The sequence below is a fragment of the Thunnus maccoyii genome, chromosome 1, assembly GCF_910596095.1.
Source record: "Thunnus maccoyii chromosome 1, fThuMac1.1, whole genome shotgun sequence".
Lineage (NCBI taxonomy): Eukaryota > Metazoa > Chordata > Actinopteri > Scombriformes > Scombridae > Thunnus > Thunnus maccoyii.
This window is the reverse complement of record NC_056533.1, coordinates 10,375,914-10,385,000: the sequence shown is the minus strand read 5'-3', so window position 1 is coordinate 10,385,000 and position 9,087 is coordinate 10,375,914. Positions and strand designations below refer to the sequence as shown.

The window sequence follows — 9,087 nt, the reverse complement described above, 5'->3', positions numbered from 1 at the left end:
ATCAAGGTCAATATCTTAAGGCAAATGCAGACCTATGCCCTTGCTGAACGCTTTACAAAAACATTTAATAAAGCCAAACACACAGTGATTTGGATAATGCAAATCAGTCACCTACCGTTGTCACAAGGCATAGTGTAGAGAAAACAACCAAGAATGCCTTAAGTTACGTCCTTTGGGGGAAGTAAAAAAGAAAATCTGTTTGTTATTACCTGTCCTGACAGTGGAGCTGACTTGAAAGCGGAGCCTGCATCAGAAGAGACTCCACAGAGGAGCCCTGCAGGAAGACCCCTCTCAGTCCTTGAGCTTGATGACGAGCCTGGAAGGAACTGTGGTGTTAAATGCTCAACTATAGTCAATGAACAGTAATCTCACATAGCTCCCTTTTTTGTCCAGGTGAGATAAGGTGATGTGGAGGATGTGTACTATGGCATCTTCCATTGATTGGTTGGGACGGTAGGCAAACTGTAGTGGATCCAGTGTGCTAGGTAGTGAGGAGCAGATGTAATCCTTGACCAGTCGTTCAAAGCACTTCATCACTATAGAGGTGAGTGACGCTGGGCGGTAGTTGTTCAGGCAGACTGGTCTTGTTTTCTCGGGCACAGGAATGATTGTGGACTTCTTGAAGCACATGGGTATGACAGATTGAGTCAGGGACAGGTTGCATGCCATTGTGAACACCAGCGCTAGTTGGTCAGCACATAGTTTGAGGACCCGCCCACTGATACTGTCTGGTCCTGCTGCTTTCTTGTGTTCACACGCTTGAAAGCCCTCCTGATGTCATGCTCAAAAAGGGTGATAGGTGTGAAAGGTGCACCCACCTATCCATTAACCTCTGCTTGAGCTGTTTTTGCTTGCTGGCTGCCGATGGCCTCAAAACAAGCATAAAAGTTGTGCTCATTTGCTAGAGATGCATCAGCAAGGAGAGGGATGGCATCCCGCATGGTTCTGGTAATCCATGGTTTCTGGTTGTGGAATTATTTTACTGTAGTTTTGGGTACAGTTGTGTGTGTTGTTTCACAAATTAAATCCACCACAGCCACCACTCTGTGACATCGATGATGGTCTTCCAGATTGCGTTATGTAGTGCACCCTGCAGGGCAGCCTCTGATTGGCTCTGATATTTTGACCTCAGCAAGATGGCTGCATGGTCGCTCTTCCTGAACACAGGTAGCAATTCCGCTCTGTAGCCATTTTTGAATGCCGTGTAGCAGTGATCCAGAGTGTTTATTCCCCTTGTGGCACAATCAATAAGTCAATGAAAGTCAGGCATAACCTTCTTAAGGTTAGCCTGATTGAAGTCTCCAGCAACAATGAGCACAGTAGTCTGTGAGCAGTTCAAGTCTTTGCAAAGATCTGACAGGGCAGCCTCTGTACTCGCCGGAGAGGCGACTGACTAGGTCTGCACCTTCCTATCAACTTGGCTGACATGCCAGTAAAGTTTTGAACATGAACTTGAAGACACTGCTGACATGTTGTAAGTGGACACGTGTCACCAGTGCACCAGTACTAAGCCCAGAGCTTGTTTTTAAGAAGTCAGAGGTTCAAACATAAGCAGGATCATACAGCATATGAAACAAGCAGGCAGGTAACAAAAGCAAGTTTATGATCAAGAAGGTGCCGGTTTGATTTCCTGAAGCAGCTGGGAAGGTTTGGCCAGGGAAAGGGAATGAGTAATGCTCTCTGAACCCTTATTAAGTGTTCACACGCCAGCAGTGGCAGTGGTTGGGCAGCTCCCAGGTGTGAACATCTACTGTACAGTTCACCTGAATAAATGATGAGGAAGGTTGTGTTGAAAATGAGCATGCATGCTCACCCTACCTTCACCACCTTGTTTCCATAGAATTTATGTTTATATGGTACTAATTTGCAAAAGCAAATATGTTTGGCGTCACTGACAATGTATTTTACTTGTTTTCCTACAATATCTGTTCAAATAAAGCACGTATAAACATGGTTATGTTTAGGCAGTCACTTGATTAAGGTTATGTAAAGATTATGATTTTAGTTAAATATTGAAAAAGTCAGTTGTTTGTCTTGAAGTGCGAGACACGACATGTTTGCTTTATTAATATTTAAGCAAAACTACAGTCTTTTCTTATCCTTAACCGAACCTTCTTAACCTTACTACATGTGGGACTCAGGATGCGAACCTGGTGCTTCCATGCAGTTAACAAATCTTACACTTCCCTCACTTGAAAAAAATTGCCAAGGAACATGACCAAAGCAGCATGCAATTTCAGTTATCTCGATAACCTATTTGGCAATGCAAATGAATAGTATAAAAACATAATATCTAGGAGAGATATAAAGATGTTAAATATGAAATAAGTGGCACAATCCATTTAGATTAATTTACAAAATCAACCATAAGTAAAAACCTGACGAAATAAATACAGGCACAGTAAAAGTAAAATGGTAATGTGGGGTTATTTTGAATGAGTGTAATCAAGTTTCTTGGCTCAACATGTGGCCCTGATGTACCCTCTGTAATACCTGCTTTAATACCAGCCTCAAACTGCCACAGGATAATAGACTCATATCTGATAAGGAGCTGATTAACAGTAATTGAACGGTAATGTGAATTTTCAATGGCTGCATAAATGGATCATTATATGTGTTAAACAGCACAGACAAGAGTTTACTTATCACAGTCATTTTAAAGACATCAACAGTGAGCTCACATTCGGACACTAATGTTTGAATCTTTAATCTTAAATATTAATAGCCACCCTTCATTAAAATTGAATGTGATGCACTTATGTTGAGGAAATATTCCACTGCTTAATGTGCTTAACAGCAGGTGTATAACATAACAAGTCACAAGAAATTCATTCCACTGGCCAAGTTCTCTAAGAAACAACATAGCTAAAAGCTAAGGTCTCATATTGAAAGTTAATTCAGTTTTTCCTGATCTTATAGCCACAGTTCTTCAGCCTGGGTGCCCTTCACCTCAACGCCCATGCAGAAATGGCATAGCAGGGCATGCTTCTTTTCTTAACTTAAAAATTGGCAAGAAAGAATTGCCCATAAACACTGCAACAACTTCTGTTTCCAGTTGTCAAATGACCTTTTGTCATTTGACAACTGGACAATCACTTTTAGCAGTGTTGTACAGTGTAAGTGTTGTGCATTTAGACTGATTTTAACAAAGACCATAAAGTTTTTAATGTGTTGCATTTATGCCGACATGACTCCAATTAGTGGTAACTGTTTCCATGCCAATTATAAGAGAGCAAAACATGCAGTTTTGCTGGTGTTAGACACCTCCCTTGACACACTTCAAATCAAAAATACTATTTGCACCATTTAAACCAACTCTGACTCCTAGAGCAAATACCTTTTGCAAGAAACATAATACTGCCCGAAATTTGTTTTCTGTCAACATATTGAGAAATTTGTTGACATGTTGTCTTGCAAGTCAAAAAATTTAATACTGAACTTATGAGTAAAATGTTCAGTGAGACGTGTTGTTATTACAGCATTATTAAGCATTACTGTACATCCTCCATCCACCATCCAAGTTGTTTAAACTCACAATCACACTCTTCATGACATCAAAGAGGGAGCTGACAGCCAGTGGCAGACTCAGGCCACCTGATACTAAAAATACAAAAAATATAAAGGGCACCTGATACATTCAAATGAACCCCCACTTCACAATGTTTTTCTCCCATACAGTGCACTCTATAGGGCACATTTTTTTCATTGAAAGGGCATCCAATTCTGCACTCAGTGTGTTAGACTTAGGGGAACCCCAAATTGCACTTTTTTCTTTTTTTTTTGTTCACTAGAAGGGCACCCATATAGAACCTCCAGCTTACCCCATTACAACAGCATCATAGGGGACTGCATTACATCCTCTTCATTTAAAGGGCACATCATATTTTCTCATCCTTTGGGGTTCTTTACACAGCACTATCACATTTTCTTCAACTAAAAAGGCACCATGAGGACACTTGATTCCAGATTGTCACATGTAGAGGCCCTCTATAGGGCATTTCATCCTGATTTAAACATAACTAAACAATCATTACAGAACTTTTGTATGTTTTCTCCTTTGTGTGGGCACCTTCGTAGGGGTGTGCCCAAATACAAATACGTTATTTGGCAGAGCACAAATAGTGTTTTTTGGGGGGTTTTTTACAAATATTTGTTTCATACAAATGTTTTAAAAAAGTATTTGTTTTCGGGAAGAAAAAAAAACGATGTCATATACCAGCGTGCAGGTTGGTTGGTTACATCGTTATCTCAGTCTCTGTCCTCTGCTCCACTGTTACGTCTATCAGCAGGTCTCAATGAGGGGAGTCACATCCACTTGCTACATGAGAGCTTTACCAGATAAAGATGAGCTACTGACACATGCAAAGTGCTTTCAAGGGATTCTTCATAACCTGTTGTTTCTCTTCCTCTTTCCACAAAGTTAGGTTGTAAAAAAATAGGCAATAAATGAAAAGTGCAAAGCAATAATCGCCTTTGAAGTTCTTCCCTACAGGTTACACGCTGTGCTGTCTCTGTGTTATAGGTGTATAGATAGGAAGAAGTTTGTCTGCAATGAGGTGATGAGTAAAGTTTTATCTCAGTAGTCAGCGCAGTCGTCATGATCTGGGAGACTCCAGTTCGAGACCCGGTGTGGGGACCTCCTTCGTAAGGTAGTTTATTGATGAACACTTATTGTAACACTTTAATTTTCTAAAATTAAAAGCATAGTTAAAACAAAAATATGATTTTTAAGCCTCTTTCCACTTCAAATACAAATACAAATAATTTTGCTGCCTCAACAACTACAGATACAAATACAAATACTGGGCCCTCTGCACATTCCTACACCACAGTATTTTATTTTGTCCTTGGGGGCACCAGGGGAACAGTTGCCAACCCCCCCCCTCCCCGAGTCCACCAGTACTGACAGACCCTGTGATGTCACCTTGTGAGTCCTGCTCTTTATGTAACAATCACATATGCAGCCACAGTGTAATGAACTGCAAACTGCATCTTTATCCCTTCATTTAAAGCTCTACATGATAGCTTTTTTGTTAAAGCACTTAAAGTATTCAGCAGGTGAATTCTACAGGTTTCTAACCTTGAGATTCTTCTCATATACAGAATGTGTTTTGCTCCAAGGAAAAAACATGGCTAATCTGAGGGTGTGTAGCATACACAGCTGAATAACATGTTTTTTAAAAAGAACCAGAAAAATTTGTATAATTCAACCTCTGAGCGGTGTGATGTAAAGCACAGCAGTGCACCGATATCCATGATAGTTCCCTGCCATGCAGTTACTGTGCATCAGTCTGCATTTTACTGCAGGCGATTCTTTCTTAAATCTTATGCAGCAGCTACAAGTTAAAGCAGTGAGAAACTGTAATCAAAAAGGCTTTTTTTCTCCCAGTTTCTCTCTTCTTTTTTTCTCTTGTGCACACTAGCTGTGAGTGTGATAAAAGCCCAATGAAGCAAAATTACGAAACTTGCAATTTATCTAATTGCCATTTGCCAGCTAACCAGAAGTACAACTGAACGGCAGTAAAATACATGGTATCTTCCATCAAACCTAAGGAGGATATTATCATTCAGTCCAATACTGTAGATATACTGTAGCTAAAGACATAGGGCTTATTAAGGGCAAAGCCTCCCATCTAAAACACACCATGTCCAAAGTGTGAGGTGTATAATTTCCATGTGAAGTGAGCCAGCTAAAAAAAAGTTGCAGACTTGTTTTGAAACCACTTTAGAAGATCAATCTAGTTCCGTGCAAAATGAAAAATAACTAGTTCAGAGCACTCTTTCAGCTTGTGCAAATATGTGACTCACTGGTTGTTCAACAGGTGAAAGGTAGGAATTGTGACTGCTTGTGGCTACATGAGCTTTTGGAAGATCAAAGTGTCTGGCTGGAGTAAGGTGAGCAGCTGGAAGCATCACAGGGGCTTTCAATGTATAGCTTGAAACCCTTGCCCTGGTCAATACATACTCACCCCCCCCCCCCCCCCCCCACCCCCTCCCCCACACACACACACACACAAAATCCTTTAATCTTTCGTCACCATATATGTACTGTATGGCCTTCCTGTGAGCAGGTGATGGGAAACAGACACTGATGTGATTTCCCAGGCAAGGAAATCAGGTAAGTGCACTCATTAGTCATATGAGGCTTCCTGCAGGGTCAAAGAGGGCAGAGATTGTGGGTAATTAAATGTGGCAAATGAAACACTAATTGAATGAGCCACCCACTGCCTCTGGTTCTTGTTTAATCATATGGAGAAGCAGATAACAGAAAAAAATGGGATTCATTTTCCTTCATGAGGGGGGGATGTAATTATGGTGGTGCATGAATTGATCACTTAACAATAAACATTAAATAACAATCAAGGTAGATGTGTTTGTATTGTCTCAATTAAGAAGAAAACTCAGAGATCGAATGATTAACAGTTTAAAGGTAAATTACACCATACCTAAAGTGATCAAATTCGTACGTAATTAATATTAAGGACATTTTCATGATTTATTTCAAACAATGAATCATAAATGACATGTTTTAGTTCAATCGTGAATACAGTGAAGAATATGCACACTGAATATTCTGCTTGGTTTCAATAATTACTAACTGCAGATTTGTGTAAAACACATGCCATGTCTTGGTGTTATTTACAGCCCAACCTGTAATTGCTATATGTCAGTCAGTCTTTGTTCAAATCCCCAGCTTTGCTCCCTGTAGTGATTTATTGGCTTGATGTATTGGTTTGACTCAGTAATTTGTCAAAAGTTTGTAGTACTACAATATTTGATATAAGGACCAAGATTATTTGACAGCTAAATCTGAACGTGTTTTAAGAGACTTCAAATATGTTTCTCAGTTGACTCGTCTACTGGAGCACACAGCCATCACATGGTCTGCATTCCTATTGCAGCAACATCACACTAAGTGTACATGATCGTCAATTAAAGCCTTGTATGCAAAACTACACGTTGAATGCAGACTTAAAACTCCTCTATATGTAGCATATAGTTATACAATATATAGTATATAGCTATACTATATTTAGTGATATACAGCTTAATATAGAAAAACAACTTTAAATTCATTTTGTCTGGCAATCTCAGCCTTTACGTAAAACTGACAATAGATTTTTAAATGAAATTAATATGTTCAAGACAATTTAACAAAAATCTGAATATTCAATTTAAGACATTTCAATTATCGGCATTGCTGTATGATGATTACTACATTTACAAAGAGCAGTATGAAGTGGGTGCTGATTAGGAGTTTCTTAATGGTATTCTTCTCAGACATTGTGTCTAGCTGAACAATGTTGTGGATGGACGATGAAAGGAATTAATGCATTTAATCACCACATCTTTCAAATTTCATGAAATCTTTTCTTGCGTACACTAAACCACCAGCAAAACTCTATGGATCTGCTGTCCATTTAGTTTATATACTTTTTATATGCACTTTTAAGTTTTTAAGCTTGAATTTAAGCTTTAACCTCAAGGCTTAGGACGAAATTGAGTTTGCCCGCAATTTACAACATTTTAAAGGGTAATGCTGCAAAATATTTAGAATACAAAAAGATACCCCACTCTTATTTCCCATTTTATTTCAATTAACTGGCATTAATTCTCTAATCGGTGTTTTTGCCTGATTGCTCTATCAGGGAACGATCAAACCATCTGGGCCCACCTACAGTACAAATTAAGACCAAGCTACTGCATCCAAAAAGACATGAATGTGTTGCCAAGTCTTTACTGACAAGCTTAGACAAAATAAATTACTGTAATTAACTTGGGCAGCAACACTCTGGCCTAATTGATCAACACCCTGGCACCTGGGCATGTGTGGGTCCAGAAGAGTCAACATTTTAAGAGGCCCACAGTGGAGCTAGAGGCTCGCAGCAAGTATGAACATGTCCTTGGTCCTGGGTCTTCCAGGCACCATGCTGTCTTTGAATTTAAAGAGCACTTGGCCTGGCAACAACCTCGTCACCTTGCCAGCCTGAGAGAAAAGGCTACTCCACACCCCTCGGTGTCCAATCTACATCCTCCCCAGTTTTACAGAGACACACTGATGACACCTGCTTCTCCCCAACCTTTTTTTTTCAGCACAAAGATAAATGAGCGTTGTCACTGCTCAGCACACAGTACAGTGGAAATAAGGGCTGTGGCTGTGTTCAAAATCATCTGCTAACGTACTGCCCACTACATACTCAATCAGTATGTACTGCACACTACTAAATGAACGATTACTATACTATTACCAGCAAACTGTACACAATGAGGTATACTGAAGCAAAGTGACTGCATCACATGACTATATTGATCATAACAGCTACTGTTGAATGAAAATTGTTTATCACAAATGTAATACATCCCCAACCGGCAGTGATGGCGGAGATTTTGAGGCTAAAAGCTGTTGTAATTTTCACTGTAGGACTGTTAATATGTCACTTTATTAAGTTTCAATATTTTTTCAGACGAGAAAGTAACCATGTAGATTCCTGCCTGTTTGGAAATTTGCTGCGACATTTTTGGAGATGTGAGGAGCCACTGGCCGGGTGAGAACAGCCCGTCATCTCAGTCCCTAGCAGCCCGACTCCTGAGATGATTGGACCGTAGACATGATGTCATCCTGGGAAGCAGATGATCCAATGAACTGATCTGTGCAGCTCTTTGGTGACTCACCGCTGACTCCAATGTCTCCGTAGCCTTTTGATATATGATATAATTCTTTTTGGAAGATAAATGTTGGTCTCATAGATCTAACAATTGTGGCTGCCACATTAGTTTGTCTGAATGTAAAATTAAGCTTCATCAGCACAATTCAATGAATATAAATGTATTAAAATGAACAGATCAGTTTAAAGTTTGTTTTATTTTATCAAGCTACATCACAGTTTGGCTTTTTATTATAGCTACATTACAAACCGAATAACATAATTTACTGCATCTCTCTGTCAATTAGCTTATTTTTTGTGAGCTTTGAGTTGAGATTATTTTGTCACGGTACAGTCAGGTAGGTGTGTTGAAGTTTAATCACCAGAACTGAGCTGAGCTGGTGTCACAATCGGGATTCCAATGACCGCAAGGCATACTGGC

At 39.7% G+C, this 9,087-nt stretch overlaps 1 long non-coding RNA gene across 1 annotated transcript in view; it reads right to left on the bottom strand.

The window, feature by feature from the left end:
- Positions 1 to 1,902, bottom strand: part of LOC121904265 — a 3,999-nt gene extending 2,097 nt beyond the window's left edge. The window contains exon 1 of the long non-coding RNA XR_006098196.1: positions 210 to 1,902. This is a non-coding gene — a long non-coding RNA (uncharacterized LOC121904265). The remainder of the gene's footprint in view (positions 1 to 209) is intronic.
- Positions 1,903 to 9,087: the final 7,185 nt, after the last annotated feature.